At 38.8% G+C, this 20,334-nt stretch overlaps 1 pseudogene across 1 annotated transcript; it reads left to right on the top strand.

Moving 5' to 3' along the window:
- The first annotated feature begins 7,839 nt into the window (after window positions 1-7,839).
- Window positions 7,840-9,723, top strand: LOC108295325 (annotated as a pseudogene). The gene is made up of 2 exons (XR_005198142.1): window positions 7,840-7,869; window positions 9,396-9,723. The product of XR_005198142.1 is annotated as a 60S ribosomal protein L35a-like (transcript).
- The last annotated feature ends 10,611 nt before the right edge of the window (window positions 9,724-20,334 follow it).

Here is a 20,334-nt window from a genome sequence, read left to right as displayed (position 1 = left end):
GCGCCCGGCCTTGGTATGACCTTCTATACACACACAACATAAGCATCCCTTGTCTTCTGATCTGCAATACAACAGAACAGAGACAGGGCGATTTTCAAATCAAGGCCACAAGTCCCAAATGTTTTTCTTGAATTCTGTGAGTGATCTCATTGATAGAACCAGTGCCAGGCAGGCTAGAAATCCATTCAGAAACAATGTTTACTAAGGGGCGATTTAAGAAGAAATCCCTTGGGTGACGGAGGGTTTTTCTCCTTTGGCAAAATATGTTTGCTGCTTTCAAGTTAACGAAAAGAAGGCGGAAAACAAAAAAATAACAACTGAAAGATCTTTTAAAGGAAGTACAAAACTTGGACAGACCAAGGAACACTTACGAAACAGCCTGCCCTGCTGTCTGGTTCCAGCCTTGCAAGACTTAAGCCAAGTGACCTCAGGGTCATGGAAAGAAGCAGCCCACTGGGGTTAGGTTTGGGGAGGAGGAATGTTTTCTGGCACATGCAGTGCAGGGCGGCAGGTTTATCTCAAGGGCTCAAGAGTCTACAGCAAGCCCCAGGGCATGTTGACCTCCTGCCTGGATAAACATAGGGCCACTCAGTGCTCTGCTGTGACTTGGGATGATGGGCTGGCTGCAGATGGTGAGGCAAGCCCATCCGGCCTCCCAGCTACAGACAGAAAATGCCAGAGCACTGGGGATTTGGGGCATCAAGGAGTTCATGAAATCACATGCCCTCCAGCTATAAGGTTATCCAATCTTACTCCCACCAGCCTATGTCTGAATTCCCTCAACAACATCCTCACTAAGCGGACATTAAGCCAGGACTTGAATAGCCCCCATGACAGAAACTTTTATCCTTCAAGAAAGCCAGTTTTGTCTTTGCATAGTTCTGGCTGGAGGGGTAGGTGTTACTAAGTCTAAATGCCTCCATTACTCCAACTGCCTGGTGGTTCTCTGCACTCACACAGAGACATTTCTGCCCATCCCAAGAGGCAGGAGTTGGTCTGAACACCTGGGTCTGCCACAATGAGCATCAGACTAGTCGTCCCACATATCCAAGCACAGGTGACAGGGGCATTTTGAACTGCTTTTCAGAGTAAGAGTTCTGTTTGTTTACCTCTGAATCTTCAGCATGAAGATTTCTAGTGTCAATCTGCCCCATGATTGACACTAGAAAAACTGGATAAATATTTTCCAAAAAAAGTTTATGAACAAGCCTCAGGTTTTGCCATTTATCTCATCAAGAAACAGAAATTGGGTTTCCAAAAGTCAAATGTGATTTTAAAGGGCATTCAAGACTCAATGAAGTCATTCTAACCACACCCTTAACCCAGTGCCTTCCACCTACGTACATACCAAATTTTGTTCTGTGCTTTTACAATGGCTCTCTACTTGAAGAGATATACTATCCCTTTTATTATAGTGTAAATTCCTCCAGGAAGGTTCGCCAGAAAGTTATTCTGGCTTGTTGTATAACTTCCAAAGTTACACAATGCTGAGAAGACATTGAGTAGTAAAAATGTTCCATACTTGGTCTATGCTAGATACCCACAAATATTTATATATTTATTGAATGAATGAATTAATGAATGGCAGAGGGAAAGGCTTTGCTGTTGTTTGGTAAAAGTACAGAAGTCAGATCACCCAAACTTTACTTCTTACAAATGTAAACATGCATATATGCAGACACACATTCCTTTCCTTCTCTTAACTTTGAATAATTCTTAGAGTGTTTTGACTATCCCCAAACTTATTTTTCAAAAATAAATATTTTCACTATTTCACTTAAATTTATCTACAGCACTTTTGGCCCCTTATCATAGACCCAGGGTCTTATTTGAGATAATAGTAAAAATTAATAATTAAGAACGTACATATTATAAACTATAAAATAAGAACTAAAGTAACACTATAAAGAATAATAAACCAGTAGAGGAAATAAATAGAATACTTTTTAAAAACACTGAATTAGCCTAAAAGAAGATAGAAAAAGAAGAAAAATGGAACAAAAAACAGATGAGACATAGAAAACAAATACCAAGATGCTAGATTTAAAATGAACCATCTCAATAATCATATCAAATGTAAACAGTCTAGACATCCCAATTAAAACAAAGAGATTGCCAGATTTGATTAAACATAAGCAAAAAAGTAAGACCCAAATAAATACTACCAACAGGAAACCCACTTTAAGTAAAAAGACACAAATAACTGAAAAGCAAAAGGATATAAACAGTAATCTCAAGAAAGCTGGAGTGGCTATATTAATGTCAGAAAAAGCAGATTTCAGGGCAAAAAAATATATAACCAGGGAAAATGCTGTTTCCCATTTATTAAAAATAAAGGTGCTGAATTATCAAGAGGACATAGGATAGGAATCATAAATGTTTATATTTGTAATAACTAACCTTCAAAATATGTTAAACAAAATATGAATAAAATTACAAGAATAAATTAACAGATACATGATTATAATAACATATTTTAACACCTCCCTCTCAGTAGTTGATAGACACTGAAAGAAAATCAGTAAAGATATCAACAACTTGAATGATTCTATCAACCAACCTGACCTAATTGAGATTCAGAGAATATTCCACCAAAAAACAAACAAAAATGTCAACATAATACACATTCTTTTCAAATGCGTATAGAATATTTTCAAAGACAGACCATATTCTGGGCTATTAAGCAAGCCTGAATACATTTAAAAGGATTTGGGTCATACAAAGTATATTCTCTGACCAAAATGGAATTAAAATAGAAATCAGTAACAGAAATTTATCTGGAAAAAACTGCAAATACTTAGAAACTAAATTTCACACTTATAATCTATAGATCAAAAAAGAAATCACAAGAAAAAATAGAGTATATTTTAGAATAAAAAAATGAAAATACATCATATCAGAATTTGTGGGATGCAGCCCAAGCAGTACATAGAGGTAAATTTATAGCACTAAATGCTCATATTCGAAAAGAAGAGTCAGGTATGATGGCTCATGCCTGCAACGCCAGCACTTTGGGAGGCTGAAGAGAGAGAATAACTTAAGGCCAGGAGTTTGAGACTAGCTTGGTCAACATAGAAAGACCCTCTCTCTATAAAAACTGCAAAGCAAACAAACAAACAAACAAAATTGGTCAGGTATAGTGGCATGCACCTATAGTCCCAACTACTTGAGAGGTGAAGAAGAAGGATCCAGGAGTTCAAAGCTGCAGTGAGCTATGATCATGCCACTTTACTTCAGCCTGGGTGGCAGGGCAAGACACTGTCTCAAAAAAAAAAAAAAAAAAAAAAAAAAAAAAAAAAAAACCAGAGAGAGAGAGATAGAAAAGAAAGAAGGAAGGAAAGGAAAAGAAAAGAAGGCCAGCATGGTGGCTCACACCTGTAATTCCAGCACTTTGGGAGGCCTAGGCAAGCGGATCTCCTGAAATCAGGAGTTCAAGATAAGCCTGGTCAGCGTGGTGAAACTCTATCTCTACTAAAAATACAAAAATTAGCTGGGCATTGTGGTGTGCACCTGTAATCCCAGCTACTCCGGAGCCTGAGGCAGGAGAGTCACTTGAACCTGGGAGGTGAGACTGCGCCACTGCAGTCCAGCCTGGGGCTGGGGTGACAGGATGAGACTCCATCTCAAAAAAAAAAAAAAAGAAGAAGAAAACTCTCAAGTCAGTAACTTCAGCTTTGACCTTAAGAAGCTAGAATAAGAAGAGAAAGTTAAAAGCTGTATAAGCAGAAAAAATAAAATAATAAAGATTAGATCACAGATCAGTAAAAGAGGGGGAAGGCATTAGTATAAGTAACTTTGAAAATGAATGGAGTCTATAAGACTTAAGGCAAAAAGAATGGCACATAAGCACATACTCTAGGTAATAAAGCTGTTTCATATGGGGCTATGGGGCTACAGGCTAACAATTCTCTTATTATACATGTGTACTGGAATTGAACAATTAAGTAAATGGATGGCAGATGGTGGAAGCCAGCTTTCTCACTGATGGGGTGGGAAGCTAGAGATAATCAAAGGGAAGAGAACAGAATGAATGGTCCATGTGGTAAAAGATGACAGTTGGAGACATCATTATGAAATCATATTTTTCGTACCATAGATACAGATGGTTATATATAAAAATATTTATAGATATGTGTATATAAATAAGTTAGTATTTACACAAGTATATTTCCCTTGCTTCATCACCTGAGAGGACCTAGAAGCAATGGTACCTCTGTAGGGACAAACACACAGAGCATCCAGATCTTAGTTTCTAATACGATTCTCTGATAAAATGAAACCAAGCCTCCTTGGAAAAATTGCTGCTTCAGTGACTTAGCAGAAAATAAACAAGATAAGACTAGAGAATCATGCAGTGCAAGACAGCGGGTTCCAAAAGAAAACATACATACACACACACACACACACACACACACACACACACACACAAAATAATGGGGGGGGGCTATGTCAAAAGGACAGAGGAGCAAACTAAAACTGCTCCCAAAGGCAAAGTTGCAACAATTTGGGCAAGAAAACAAATAATCTATCATTGGATTATGAACCAAAGTATTAAATAAATATACAAGAATCCATGTTGATATATAAGTAAATGATTGAATAAATAAATGGGAAAGAAGAGAAAAATCATTCATACACAAAATGTCAAATAATTTATGTAGGAACTCTGCCCTCAAGGAGGTGGAACATAACTCCTGGCTTCTTAAGAGTGGGCAGCACATATGACTTCCTTCCAATGAGTACAGTGTTGAAGGTGGGGCAGGGGGTAACTTTACAGTGAAGAAACATAACAAACAGGGGAGCTAATCATAATCCCGGAAAACATAATCCCAAACATCATAATTCCAAATGTTGAAATCTCAAAAACTCAAAGTATTAAAAATGTAATTCTGGAAAAACCAATTTTAAAAATTTCTTTTAAAAATATTTATGTTTTTAAAAGAGTCTTTGAGAAATACACCAGAACACTTCATAGGCCACTTTACACAATGAAATAGGCAATAACATATATTTTTGCAAGCATACACACTCAGATATACTAACAACAGTTGCAGAGATATAACAGTTATAAACAGAGGAACCGTATCCATAAAGAAATAGGTCAAAAGCAAAATGTAGATACCTGTAGATCACGATGGTTGGTAATTGTGAGCACCAATGTTTATAATTTCAGTTATCTGAAATACTGTGACAGGTGACCTAAGTCGTTGGATAAAATGGATCAAAAACTGCAATGGGTCACCGCTGCATATGCAGTTGCCCAAAGAGCCTAGATCTCAAAAAATGTTACCTTTCACAAATGCAGATGTACAAAGAGGACATCTCTTCATTTATTGAGAAAGTTTTAGTGTTTTTATGTACAAGCACAATGCTTACACGCAGAGTCAGTGTTATGATAATGCACTTTCAGGAGGACAAATTTGCAAAAAAAAATGCATAAAACAAATTAGAACTCTCCAAAAGTCTTTACACGGTTTATACCTCTAGTATCACAAATGATGCAAAGAGAAATACTTAGCATAGCAAATTGTAAAATATAATGCCGACACTTTAAAATAGTGGGGGAAAAGTAAGAAAAAAACTAAAAAGAAAATTCAGCATATGAAAAATATATTACAAGGCTAGAAAGTGGGCAATTGTACGTAGTCCATAAGAACTGGCCAACTCCCATGATCATTAACTATTCTTTTGAAGTCTTGCATTGTGATGAATAGCTGATTTTTATCTTTTAGGCATGGCTCTCCTCAAAGAATAAGCTCACATTCATTTTCTATGTGGCACTGCTCTTTTTGGAATTCTTCTATGATTCAATCTGTATTGACAGGAGCATTTCCCACTAAATGTTGCCATGTGTACCACGTTTCTACATTGTTTTGGGTATGTGGAAATTAATTCTGCTTGCACCCATGTAAAGACCACAAATACTGATGATAGAATGGCAACACTGCTGTATAAGTATCTTCTTATCCTATCATGAACATAATTATTTTTGAGCCAGGCAGTAACTTTGCTGGCTTCTTCAGGCAAATGCAGCTTTAATTCATTAAAAGTTCCTAGGATTTAATCAGCTGGAAGAAACGCCAATGCAGAGAAATGATAAATTTTTAAACTGAAGTTTTCACTCTGTCCATATCACATTGTGTGGCCAATCCACTCATCTGAACTTTCTGCCAAAAGTGTATAAAGAGAATAATATGCTAATAGTTTCACCTTAAATGATGCAACTAAAATGAGGCAGCTATCCTGCATACAACTGAAAATGCACTAATACCTTCCCCAGAATGTGCATTTCAGAATTTCAGTGTTCAAGATATTGCCTCTCATTATGATCCAAACTTAACAAATATGACTTCAGCCATGTAATCAAGAGTCACAACAGTCATAAATTATATTGATAGTATGTAATCTTTATATGATGTGATGAAAATGATGATTTACCCCTTTGCTCTTCCTCTTCAGATCCCACAATCCCAGTCTAATCATAAGAAAAACATTAGACAAATCCCAATTATGAGACATTCTACAAAATACCTGACTAGTACTCCTCAAAATTGTCATAGTCATCAAAACCAAGAAAAATCTAAACTCATAGCCAAGAGAAAGAAGCCTAGGGAGGTGTGACAACTAAATGTAATATATCCTGGAGGCAATCCTGGAATGGAAAAAGGTCATTAGGTAAAAACTAAGGAAATCTGAATATAGTATAGATTTTAGTTAATAACTTTTAAAATCACTGGGGAATAAGGAAATAACGGAAGAAAAAAAAACAATGAAACAAAAAGCTGGTTTCCTGAGGTCAATAAAATTTTAACACCTCTAGTCAGGCTCTAATCTCTGTTTCTAGAGACTGTCAACTAGAGTCCCTCTAATCAGGATTTAAAAAAAAGAAAATATACAAACTACCTTTGTCAAGAATAAGAGAATTCTATCGTTACAGATTCTACAGATTACAGATCTTAAAAAATAAACAGGGAATATTATGAACAATGTTATGCCAATAAATTCAACAACTTAAATAAAATGGACAAATATTTTGAAAGACATAATATTGGCAAGGTACAGTGGCTCACACCTATAATCCTAGCACTTTGGGAGGCTGAGGAAGATGGGTCACCTGAGTTTAGGAGTTTGAGACTAGCCTGACCAACATGGTGAAACCCCATCTCTACTGAAAATTAAAAAAAAATTATCCAGCATTTTTTATTTAAAAATAAAAAAATGGTGGGCATCTGGGTACAGTGAGCTGAGATCACACCTCTGCACTCCAGCCTGGGTGACAGAGCAAGACTCTGTCTTCAAAAAAAAAAAAAAAGACATAATATCAAAGCTCATTTGAAAATACATAAATAACCACTATCTCTAATAAAGAAACTAATTTTTTTTCTTAAAAGCCTTTCTACAAAGAAAACTCCAGGGAAGATATAAATTCACTGAGAATTTTACCAAACATTTAAGAAAGAAATATCATCAATTCTACCCAAAATCTTCCATAAAATTGAAGAGGAGGAAAATCTTTCCAATTCATTCTAATAAGGCCAGAATTATTCTGATACCCAAACGAAGCAAACCTTACAAGAAAACGATGGACTAATAACCCTCATGAACACATACATGAAAAATTTTAACAAAATGTTAACAATTCAAAACCAAGAATATATAAGAAAAAAGTTGTTAAGGGAAGGAGACAAGATGAGAAACTCTAAAACTGCAGCTATTGCTTCATGCTGCATGTTCCGTCCTCTGAGAACAGAAAGAGAATGTGAGGAAAGAGAACAATATCCTGCATGGCTGAAAATAGTCCCCTACAAAAATATCATGTTGGACAATTAATCTGAAATAATGGTATCTCTGGGAAGCAGTTTAGCACTGGTGAGTTTGGACTTTCACGGCAGGTTGCTTCAGCTCATATCTTTTGGTGATGATACTTATCCTCTGTAAGGCCCATTTCTTTTTCTGTGAAATGAAGACAATAGAGTACTTATATATAATTTACAACAATGTCCACCACATAGTAAACACTTAATAAATGGTAGCTCTTATAAAAAGAAAAGAAGAAGAAGAGGCAGAAGAAGAAGAAGCAGAAGAAGAAACAGAAGCAGCAGCAGCATCCACTATGGGCAAATGGAGTTTATCCCAGAAATGCAGAATTGTTTGACATTTTAATATTAAACAATAACTTCTCCATATTAACAGGCTCCAAAAGAAAAACAGTATAATCAACTCAAATGATGTAAAAAAAAAGAAAAAGTATTTGACAAAATCCAGCATTGATTCTTGATAAAAGCTCTCATGAAACTAGGGATAGACAGGAAATACCTCAACTTGATAAAGGGCATCTGTGAAAACCCTACAGCTAACATCCTACTTAATAGTGAAAAGTTAAATGCTTTTTCTCCAAGACTGAGAACAGAAAAGATATTTACTCTCACCACTCTTATATAACATAGTACTGGAAAATCTAATCATAGTAATAAGGCAGGGGAGAAAATTAAAAGCAGACAGATTGGAAAGGAAGGTATAAAATTGTCTTTCTTTGCAGATAACATGATTAACTACATAGAAAATCCTAAGGAAAACTACAAAATAAAACTAAAACTAATGAGTGAGTTCAGCAAAGCTGCAGGATACAAGAGAAACACACAAAAATCAATTACATTTCTATAAAAATGAATACATGAATACCAAAATTTAAAAACACAATACCATTTATAATCATTATTTTTTACAATGAGATACTTAGATACACACTCACCGAAATGATGTATAGTATCTTTATGGTAGAAATCTTAAACTTCTCAAGAAAGAAGTCAAATAAAATCTAAATTAATGGAGTGACACACTATGTTCATGGATTGGAAGACTCAGCCTAGCTAAAGATTTCAATTCTCCCCAAACTGATCTATAGGTTTAATGCAATTTTTATCAAATCCCAGTAGGATTTTTTGTAGATACAGCAAACTTATTCTAAAATTTATGAGAAAAGCTATGGGCTCTAGAATAGCTTAAGCCATCTTAAAAAAGAATAGTAAAGTAGGAAGCATCACTTTACCTCATACTAATATATATATTAAAAATGTACATTTCATATATATGTGTGTGTGTGTGTGTGTGTGTGTGTTATGTATATAAAAACTTTTGCTCTGGGAAAGACCCAGTTAAGGAGACGAAAAGACAAGCTACAGACTGGAAAAAAATAATTGCAAGCCACATATCCAACAAAGAACCAGGACTAGAATCTAGAATATGTAACTCTCAAAACTCAACGGTAAAAAGAAATACAATTGAAAATGGTCAAGCTCCTGTGGAGGCGAGTGAAGCACCTGCTGCTGAAATTTGGGGGCAAATAACTGGAGCCTGTTGGGAACAGGACTTATAAAAGGAACTATGTCTGAAAGGCTATTTTTGCAGGCTATAAGCGGGGTCTCCAGAGCCAAAGGGAGCACACAGCTCTTCTTAAAATTGAAGGTGTTTATGCCTGAGATGAAACAGAATTCTATTTGGGCAAAAGATGCACTTATGTATACAAAGCAAAAAATAACACAGTGACTCCTGGCAGCAAACCAAGGCACCTCGGGCCCACAGAAACAGTGGCATGGTTTGTGCCAAATTCCAAAGCAAACTTCTTGCTAAGGCTATTGTACACAGAATCCGAGTGATGCTGTACCCCTCAAGGATTTAAACTAATGAAAAGTCAATAAATAAACGTGGATTTGTGCTCTTGTATTTTTGTTAAGTGGATTAAAAAACCTAAGAAAAAAAAAGAAAAGAAAATGGTCAAAATATATGAATGGACATTTACCTAAGAGAATATCCTGATGGAAAACAAACAGATCTAAGAGATATTCAACATCATTAGCCATTAGGGGAATGTAAATTAAAATAATGACATCACTATATAACTATCAGAATTGCTAAAATAGAAAAAAATAGTGACAACACCAAACACTGGCAAGAATATGGAGAAACCAGATTATATTGCTGGTGGGAATGTCAAACTGTAAAATGGTACATCCACTCTGAGAAACAGTATGGAAGTTTCTTATTAAATTAAACATGCAACTGTCGTATGACCCAGCAATTGAACTCCTGGGCATATATCCCAGAGAAATAAAAACTTAGTTCCACATAAAAGCAGTACACAAATGTTCATATCAGCTTCATTTATAACACCAAAAATCGGAAGCAAGTGAAATGTCATTCAAAGGTTGAAAGGCTAAGAAAACTATCACATATCAGTACCATAGACTATTACTTAACAATAAGAAGAATAAACTATTGAAACACTCAACTTGTATAAATCTCCAGTGACTTATTAGGAGAAGCCAATCATAAAAGGTTGAATATGGATGATTCCATTTATGTGACATCCTTGAAATGACAAAATTATGGAAATGAAGAACAGATTACTAGTTGTCAGGGGTCAGGAACAGGTTGAGAAGGAAGTGGGCATAACTTTTAAAAGAGCAACAGAAAAGACCCCTTGTGGTGATGGAACAGTTCCATGTCTTAACTGTATTAACGGCAATGTCCTAGTTTCAATATTGTATTGTAGTTTTGCAAGATGTTGCCATTGGGGAAACTGGATCTCTCTGTATTATTTCTTTCAACTACATGTGAATCTACAATTGCCTCAGAAAGAAAAGCTTTCTTTCAAAAAAGTTATTGTATTTATGCACAATAAGCAAATTGATATTACAATTTGAAAACAATTCAATGTTTAACAATAACATCAAAAATGTAAACACTCTGAGATAGATCTGACAAAAGCTAGGTTTGTACACTGAAGAGTTGTACACTGAAAACTACAAAACATTGCTTAGAAAAATTTAGAAAGACCTAAATAAAGAGAGAGATAAACCATGTTTGTAGATTGGAAGACTGGATAGTGTTAAGATGTCAATAGTCCCCAAATAAATCTATAGATTCAATGCAATTCCAGTTCAAATTCCAGTGGGCACTTTTTAGAAATTGACAGACTGATTATAAAATTCATTTGGAAATGTGAAGGACCTCCACAAACTAAAACAAAACTCAACTTTGAAAAGGAAAATCAAGGCTGCAGAACTTACACTATCTGACTTCCAGATTTATTACAAAACTCCAGTAACCAAGACATTTGCATAAAGTTAAACAAATAGATTAAAGGAATAAAATAAAAAACCCAGCAATAGTCAAATGATTTTCAACAAAGGTGTTGGCAATGAGGTAGAGGAATGGAACTCTCATACATTCTTAGTGGGAATGTAAAATAGTGTAACCACATTGGAAAACAGTTTGGAAATTTCTCATAAACATATTTCTAACATATTGTCCAGTTATTTCCTTCCAAGGCATTTACCCAAGACAAATGAAAGCATATGTCCATAAAAGACTTGTAAACAAACATACATAACAGCTTTATTTGTAACAGCCAAAACTCAGAAATAATCCAAATGCCCACCAACGGGTGAACGCATAAACATGTTGTGATGTGTCCATGCGATGAATGCTACTCAGAAATAAAAATTAATGAACTGTTGATAACAGCAGCAACATAGATGAATCTCAAAATCATATATTCAGTGATAGAAGCTAAACAAAATGATCTAGAATGAGTATAAAATTCTGGAAAATACAACTGATCTACCATAACTGAAAGCAGATCTGTAGTTGTCTGAGGATGGAGGTGAGAGAAGGAAAGGGCAGGAAGGTAGGATTACAAAGTGATGTCAGAAAAATTTGAGGGGGTGAATATGTTCTTTATCTTGACTTTGGTGATAGTGTCACACAGGCATATACATATGTTAAAAGTTATCAAATTGTGCATGTTAACTACATATAGCTTGCCATTTGTCAATTATGCGTCAATAAAGGTTTTTAAATTATATACAGACTCTCAGTGCTTAGAATCAAAATATTTAGGGGTGAGATCCAAGAATCAGTGTGCAACCTGGATTTGAAACCACTGAGGTTGGCTATCGGGAGATAGGCAAAAACGATCAGAGGGAATGGGGTACTATGGAGTACAGAGATGTGACAGTATGGACCTTAAAGTTCTTACTAGAAAGTTCTATGATCTGCAATTCAAATGCACATAATCCCTGAGAAGGGAAGTATAATGACATAATCAAAACAGAGTTGTTGCAGCTTGATGCTTGAAGAACCACAGAAGTGGCGATTCCTGTGTGTTCTCAGAACAGTGATGACTGAGTCTTCCTGAGTTTCAGGGATGCCAAAGGCTGGTCAATGTTTATCTCAATAGATAAGTTAATTGTGTGATATAATTCTAACATTCAGGATGGTGACTTTTTTTTTTTGAGACCGAGTCTCACTGTCACCCAGGCTGGAGTGCAGTGGCTCAATCTTGGCTCACTGCAACCTCCACCTCCCAGGTTCAAGCGATTCTCCTGCCTCAGCCTCCTGAGTAGCTGGGACTACAGGTGCATGCCACCACGCCCAGCTAATTTTTGTATTTTTAGTAGATACAGGGTTTCACAGTGTTAGCTAGGATGGTCTCAATCTCTTAACTTCACGATCCGCCTGTCTCAGCCTCCCAAAATGCTGAGATTATAGGAGTGAGCCACTGCGCCCCATAAGAATGGTGACTGTTATAAATTATTTTGTGCTAGAAGTTCTTTATGCTCTACATTTCAACTATTCTGCCATATACTCAGAGCAGATGAGAGCTTTGGTCCAATCAAGCATGCTGATTGACAGAACACAGTGAACCTACACACGGTGCTCTGCTTCCATTTGTCCTCAGCTGACTTTCATTATTCTACTTCTCTTCCAAAGCCTAGTTCTATGTTCCTTCGTTTGTGATTCTCCTCTCTCAGAATGAATTACTCTGTGCTTAATGTATATTTCTTTATACATAGTATATATTTCTTTTAAGAGTTAATCAATTTTTTTTTTTGAGATGGAGTTTCGCTCTTTGTTGTCCAGGCTGGAGTACAGTGTTGCAATCTCGGCTCATTGCAACCTCTGCCTCCCAGATTCAAGTGAGTCTCCTGTCTCAGCCTCCCGAGTAGCTGGGACTACAGATGCCCACCACCACGACCGGCTAATTTTTGTATTTTTAGTAGTTTCACCATGTTGGCCAGGCTGGTCTCAAACTCTTGGCCTCAGGTGATCCATCCACCTCAGCCTCCCAAAGTGCTGGGATTACAGGTGTGAGCCACCGTGCCTGGCTAAGAGTTAATCAAAATTTTTAAGGTAGGACATGTAGTCCTTAGATATGGGCCTGTCCTGTTCACTAGAAAGCAAGCTCTTTGTGGACAAAGTCTCATTTTATTAAGAGACTGCAGTAAGTGCCTTTATGAAGTGACTGCCCAGCCCATAACATTCCCCTCTAACTGTCTGCCCTTCCACAGCAGCAGGAACCTTTCAGCACATTTGCTTGAGCTGTATGATCTTGTTCTCTGAGCTGGGCCAGAGGCTCTTCCCCAGGAATTTGGAATTGGGGTACAGCCATGATCTGGCTGTCTCTTGGCCCCTTGCCCTGCACACAGGTCATTCAGGCATTGTCGGGTGGCTGACCTGGTGGAGCTCAGCATGCAGGGAGAGAAGGCAGTTGACTCAGAGAAGCAGAGCAGGAAACCAACGGGAGCATCTCAGTCACCCTCTGTCTTGAGTGGTTTGAGATTCCCCTAATGCCCTCCAGACATCCTTTCTTTTCTGACAAAGCTGTTCTGTAGTGGCATTCCATTATGAGCCACCTCAAGAGGTTTCATTTTAATAGTTACATGACCACAAGCCAACTTATACCTGCTATTTTCGGTATGCTTATTTTATATTATGCTTATTTTAATTATTCAGAATTCCTTTGTGAATTTAGTGCAGCCATTTCCAATGGCGAATCCACATCAAATGCTTCTGTTTTTCCTTAAGGTAACAGCAATGCTGTGTTTTCTTGTCGGAGAGGAAGCCACCGACGGAGGATGAGCTGAGCTGGGTTTCCAGTGAGAGGGAGGGAAGGAGGCATCTCTTCCTATCTTGAGACACTGAGGCAAAGATTTATACTTGGAAACAAAACCCATCCTGAAGTTCAAATGCCTCAAAATTTCCCCATTTTGAAATTTTTTTCTTATATTTCATCTGAATTCTGCAGACCTTAACTCCAGGTTTTTCTCAGAAAGTCAGAAAGCAGTTGTTATTGGTCTCTCACATACATACGAGCTATCATTAAGGTGCTGTTTAGCCCTTTTTTTGCTAGGCTAAATAACCCCATCTCTTGGCCTTCACCCTGCATCGTCTTTTTGGCTTGACCCAGACTGGGATCTAGGTTGCTCTTCTCTTCCCTGCTGCCTACATCCTGCTTGATTCCCACATTAAAACAGGATGTTGATAAACCTTCTTTCCTCCTCCCAAAGTCACTTCTCTTCCCTCTCTTCCATTCTCTCTGTCACTTCCAAACTTGAAGCACTTATGAACTCTTGCCTGTGTTTTGTAACTAACACCTCTGCTCTCTCCTATCTTCCTGCATCCTACATAGAACTGCTGACAAAGATGCCCTCCTTCACCAGTTCATTTTTCTAATGCCTAGTCACGATTATAACATTCCCTGACTCAAAACCCTTCCCTCTTGCATATACAACAAAGTCTCAGCTCCGCAGTCTTGCATTCACCCCACATTCTGCATCAGATGGTCCAATTAATCTCCCACTTCACTCCCGTTGTGCTTCCTATGGTCCAGTCAAGCATGCTGATTGACAGACACGACACAGTGAACCTGCACACGGTGCTCTGCTTCCATTTGCACTCTGCTGACTTTCATTATTCTTCTTCCGTCCAAAGCCTGGCTCTGTGTTTCTTCCTTTGTGATTCTCCCCTCTCAGAATCAATTACTCTGTGCTTCCTTGGTCACACAGTGTATATTTCTTTTTAGAGTTAATTGAATTTTTTAAGATAGAACACATAATCCTTAGATATGGGCTTGTCTTCTTCACCAGAAAGCAAGCTCTTGGTGGACAAAGCTGGATCCCATACCTCCCAGTAAGCTCCAGGTCCCTAATGAAATGCATGGCAGGCAGTGTGTAATCTATAAATACTGATTGAATCAAGTTTGAAAAACCATACATATCTGCAGGCAAGCTGTGGGTCCACACAGTTTTCTCTGGTCATGTGACTTCTGTTTCAGAAGATGCATGAGGTCAAATGACTCAGCAAAATTTTGCAGGCCAAACAACAGGAAATCAGAACTTCAAAAGCAGACCACTGATCTAAAACACATGTGTGCGGGGCCCCAGTGCTGGAACTGGGAGATTTTCTACAGCACAAACCAACCAACCGCCTGCATCCTGATGCTGGGCCTCTAGGAGGGGCTGATAAACCACAGGCTCCTCCACCGTCTGGTGCCCCAGCAAGGGCACTTGCAAAGCCTGCAGATCCCTAAGCATGCATACAAAGCTGTGCCTCCCTTTTCCAAGAATTCTGTCTGCCTAGACTTTCCAGATCATCGAAACTTGCCCATATAGGCACCCAAAATTTTAAAAGTAAAAGTAAAATCTATTTTGATAAAATAGATTCCAAAAGGAATACAATCCCACAATTCTCTACCTCCTTAAGACCTCTTTTGATAGATCCAGGCTGACATCAGATGTATTAATTGCTGGTTTTCATACAGGATTGCTCCCCACTACTGGAGAGGTAAAAATCACTGTGCCCTCAAATAAAAATTACCACAGTAAGAGTAGCCAACATTTATGAGCACTTTCTATGTGCCCAGCACACCAAGAGTTACTCTACATATATTATTTCATTTTTGCTTCACAATATCCCTAAAAGGTAGGTGTTATTTTTCCCACCAGTTTCCAGATGAGAAAACTGAAACGCAGGGAGGCGAAGTAACTTGCCCAAGGTTGCAAATTAAATAATGGAGACAGGCCCTAACCCAGGCCATTGGGCCCGCAAGCCCACACAGGTAAGCCCTCCACTCTGCTGCCTCCCCAGGTACAATTAGCCTGAGATACAAGGACCAGCTGGCCCCAGGACTTTCCAGCCTGAGCAGCATGAAACCCCAGGAAAAGCTGAGACAGCTGATCACCCTTGCTTGAACGCTAGAAAGCACTCCGCTTAAACTCTTAGCTTTTATAGGCCCTGTGTTCCTCTCCAATGGTCCATCCCTATCTATTAAGGATGGGTTAGAAGCCCCTTTCCCAAGCAAGTCAAACTGGTTACGTCCAGGCCTCTCTCTGCAAGGCCAGACAGAGACACAGGGGCTCCCTAAAACACTGAATAATGCAGGTCTTCTTTAGAGCATGATAGTTCAACGCTACTGGGGGTGAGAAACTTCTATGAGTAAAAATCATGTTTTTTTCTTCATATTTAAAACAAGAGAATAGCTGCATACACTTATGATGGGGAATTTTCTAAGCCACACTATGTTTATTGAGGCATGTTAAAGAGCTTATGATGTAGATAATAAAAGGGAAAGGAAATCCCTCCTTCCCAGGGAGCAGCATGGCACCATGCGTTACTCGGTGTAACGGTGTCACCTGTCACCAGACCACAGAGTGACTCTAGTTTCCGGTGTGGATGCAGGTCTCCGGGCTGAGGCTCTGCCTGCAGTTGTGCCCCACTATTTGCTTGGAATTGTCACAAATAGGAATGCTTCCATGAGAACACTGACAACAGGAAAGTTTGTAGTAAGGAACTGCCTACTTGCACAGGAACAGCTCTAGGCAGAAATCTAAGCTAACTGACGTCACACTTCTAGTTTATTCCAGTGTATTTAGTGCTCCTTCAAAACCAGTATCCCAAGCAGGGTCCATAGGCCCCTGAGGCTCCCTCTTTAATTTGCCTGAGTCTCCTGGCCTGAGAAAAATAAGCGGGCTTTTAGGCTTTGTCACCAGTCTTTTCCTCAAAGACCTTTTCTGAAATCATCTGTGGCTGGGGAGGCTGAGGTTAATGGCAGTCTGGTCCCCAGAAAAGTGGGGCTGCTGTCTTTAGAGACTGTTGCTTCCACATGACCTTAAGTAAGACTTCAAGGTTAACTTCCAGGCAAAACAAACAAGGCTTTCTGCCTTGCTTCTTGCATCTGCACAAGTCAGGACATCGCCTTGGCAGGAAGACTCAACAGTTTACGGAAAGAGAACAGGCAGAAGAAAGCTGATCAGCCTATGGTAAGAGTGACCCTGCTCTGTCTTCCAGCAGCCCTCTGTTTTTCTTGGACTCGCTTAGCAGCGTCCAATAGGCTGGACAGAGCCATTCCCTAGAGGGCTCCTCGAGTCTGCAAATCTCACAATCCTCCCCTAGAGGGATTCCCCAGTTCCAAGCAGGGCAATGGCATTGAGGGGGCAGCTGGGTTCATTTCAATGAACTAAGTGACTCCTTTAGAAACCAGAGATAAAATAATATGAGGCTGCCTGAAAATATGAGTAATAAACAACAATAAAAATACGTTCAAAGGAAAATTGTAAAGGCATTTTTAAAGGACCCTGGGGTTCACATTTCTGTTCATTTTATTTTATTTTTTAAAATGTTTTCTTAAATTTAACCATTTAGGAAATTGCTTATTAAAACCACAAGGTCAAGATTTTCCTCGTTCAAAGCCAAAACCAAGCCTAGTCTGTTTTCTTTCACAGGAAGCTCACAGCCTCTCTGTGGAGAGAAGTGATCACCTTGCCCAGGTGTCTCAATGCTACTTTGTCTCAATCTCCACAAACAAAACAAAAATGTGACCAGAGGCTGGAGGGAATCTAACCCTTTATTCCCCCTAGGAGCAATGGTTCAGTATCCACTAATTCAATATTCACAGCAACTTTCTAGAAGGCAACTACCAGGAATAACAAGAACTATTTCCTCAAGCTTACAGTTGCCCCTTTAAGGGCATTTTATTTACATAGTATCTCTTTGTTGCTATTTTTTATTCACCCTCACTTATTAAGTACCTATTGTGTGAGGAAACCATGATAGTATCTTAGCAGGTCCAGAAGCCACCAAAGCTAACAGCCCTGCCCTGCCCATCAAGAGATGGAGTCTATTTCCCTCTCCTGGAATTTTGGCAGAACTTTGTAACTGCATTGATGAATAGAATGTGGCTGAACTGAGGAAGATTTTCAAGGCTAAGTTGTAAAAGTTGATATGGCTTCTACCTGGCCGTCTATCTTTCTGGGGTCACTCACCCTTGGAATCTTGGACCCCTGGAACCCAACCACTGTGTTGTGAAGAAGCCAGGCAGCCCCAGAAAGATCTTAGCCAAAGATCAGCATCACCCACTGCACAAGTAAGCAAACTTTCAGATGCTTCCAGCTGCCCACCTTGGAACGGCCTCAGCAGACACTAAGTGGGCAGAGGCAAGTATTTCCTTGGAGCTCTGCCCAAATTGAAGATTTGTGAGCTAGATACATGCTGCATGCCACGAAGTTAGGCAGGTTTGTTACATAGTAATAGAAACCTGAAACACTATTTTTATTGGTGCTCAGGCCCAAAACCTTGGAAGAATCCTTGCTACCTCTCTTATTCTCATGCCCCCACTTCAGATCTGTCAGCAAATTCTAACAAAACATATTCAAAATCTGACCTCTTTTCCCAGCTCCACTGCCACCAGCTGGCCCAATCTTTCACCATCATTCCTCATGTGCATTATTGCAATGGCTTCCTAATAGCTTCTCTGCCTCACCTTTGTCCCTTTGCAATAGAAGTCTCCACACAGCAGCCAAAATGACTCTGTTAAAATGTAAGTCAGATTACATACCCCTCTAATCAAAAGTTCAACGGCTTCCCATTTCATTATACAATTTGCACCCACCCACTAAAACCTCTGTCCTCGCTGCCTACTATCCTTCCCCTCACTGACTCCCTTAGGTCCCACTGGGGGTGTTCCTAATACACACTGGGCCTCCTTCAAGTCCTTACTCAAATGTCACCTTGTGCATGAGGACCTCCCTAGTCACACCGTCACCCTTCCCTGCTTTAGCTTCCTCCATAACATTCCTCGCCATTCACGCCATCTTAATTATTTACCTGGTTTATTTCTTGCCACTCTATACCACCACTTCCCTCACACACACACACAGTTGACTGTTAGCCCTATGAGGACAGGGATCTCTGCCTGTTTCACTCACTGTTGCATTCTGTCTTAAACAGTACCCGGTTGGCACATAGAAGTTCATTTATAAACATTCGTTGAACACATGAATGGGAATAAATGCTTTAGTTGAAATCATATCATCTAGGGAACCACTGGAGAATTTGAATCCTGGTTTTTTGCTCTCATTTTTCTACCAAGTAATATCCATTAAAATATTTTCAGCTATAACAATAGAATACCAAACAAAACAATGAAGATAAAGTACAAAACAAGGTATTCTGAGGTAGATGTTTTCCTGGTTGATTATTTCAATAGCCAAGTGATGGTACCAAGGCCCTAGGTGGATTTTTTTTGCTTTTGTTTTTTGTTTATTTGTTTTTTACCTTTTCTCATTGTCATCTTTACTCATTGTAGCATGTTGTATTTCTCAAAAACGGCCACACCTACATATTTATCTAATAGCACATGCTCTTCACACAATGTGACTGACAACTGACACTGCTTCCATTAAGGGAAGGGTCTGTGTTCTCTCTTTTCAAATCTAGGCAGGAGATTGTGTGTCCCAGTCAATGGAGTGGAGCAAAGTGATGCTATGTGACTTCTGAGGACAGGTCACAGAAAGGATACGGCTTCCACCTGGCTCTCTGTTTTCAGATGCTTGCCTCTGGAACTCAGCCACCATGTTGTGAGGAAATCTAGGACACATGGAGAAGCCAACATAGAGAAAAACTAAGGCCTCCCTCCAGTGAGCAGCATCAGCTTGTCAACCATGAAGTGAGCTATCTTGAAAGTGGGTCCTTCAGCCCAGTCGAGCCTTCAGATAATCATAGTTCCAGCCAACATGTGATTACAACCTCATGAGAAATCTCTAAGCCAGAACTGCTCTCAAATTCCCGACTCACAGAAACCATGGGAGATTATTATTATTGTTGTTTTAAGTCACTACATTTTGGAGTAATTTGTCAGAGAACGTTGGATAACTAACATACTTCGCATGTTGTCCCTGGGTTTATCCCTTCATAGTTAAAGTATGGCTTCTTTAGCTCCTGATAGCACATCATCATTTCAGGTAAATATGACAATATTTTGGATACGGAATTCAATTAATATGCATAGTTGGCATCAGGAAACTAGTATCTTCTGAATCCAAATCTTGATCCAGGATTGCATCACTAAGAGCCACAGGACTGGCTAGATTTTTATACTCCTGCTAAACAACAGCAGGAAGCTACTCTAAAATATTTTAGACAATTCACTTATCTTTACCACTAGTAAGTTCACTAAAGAAATTCTGTTTGTAGCATCCATTATGCTAAGAAGCC

The sequence above is a fragment of the Cebus imitator genome, unplaced genomic scaffold (genome assembly GCF_001604975.1).
Source record: "Cebus imitator isolate Cc_AM_T3 unplaced genomic scaffold, Cebus_imitator-1.0 Scaffold633, whole genome shotgun sequence".
Taxonomy (NCBI): domain Eukaryota; kingdom Metazoa; phylum Chordata; class Mammalia; order Primates; family Cebidae; genus Cebus; species Cebus imitator.
The sequence above is the reverse complement of the archived record's forward strand: the minus strand, read 5'-3'. Positions and strand labels throughout refer to the sequence as shown.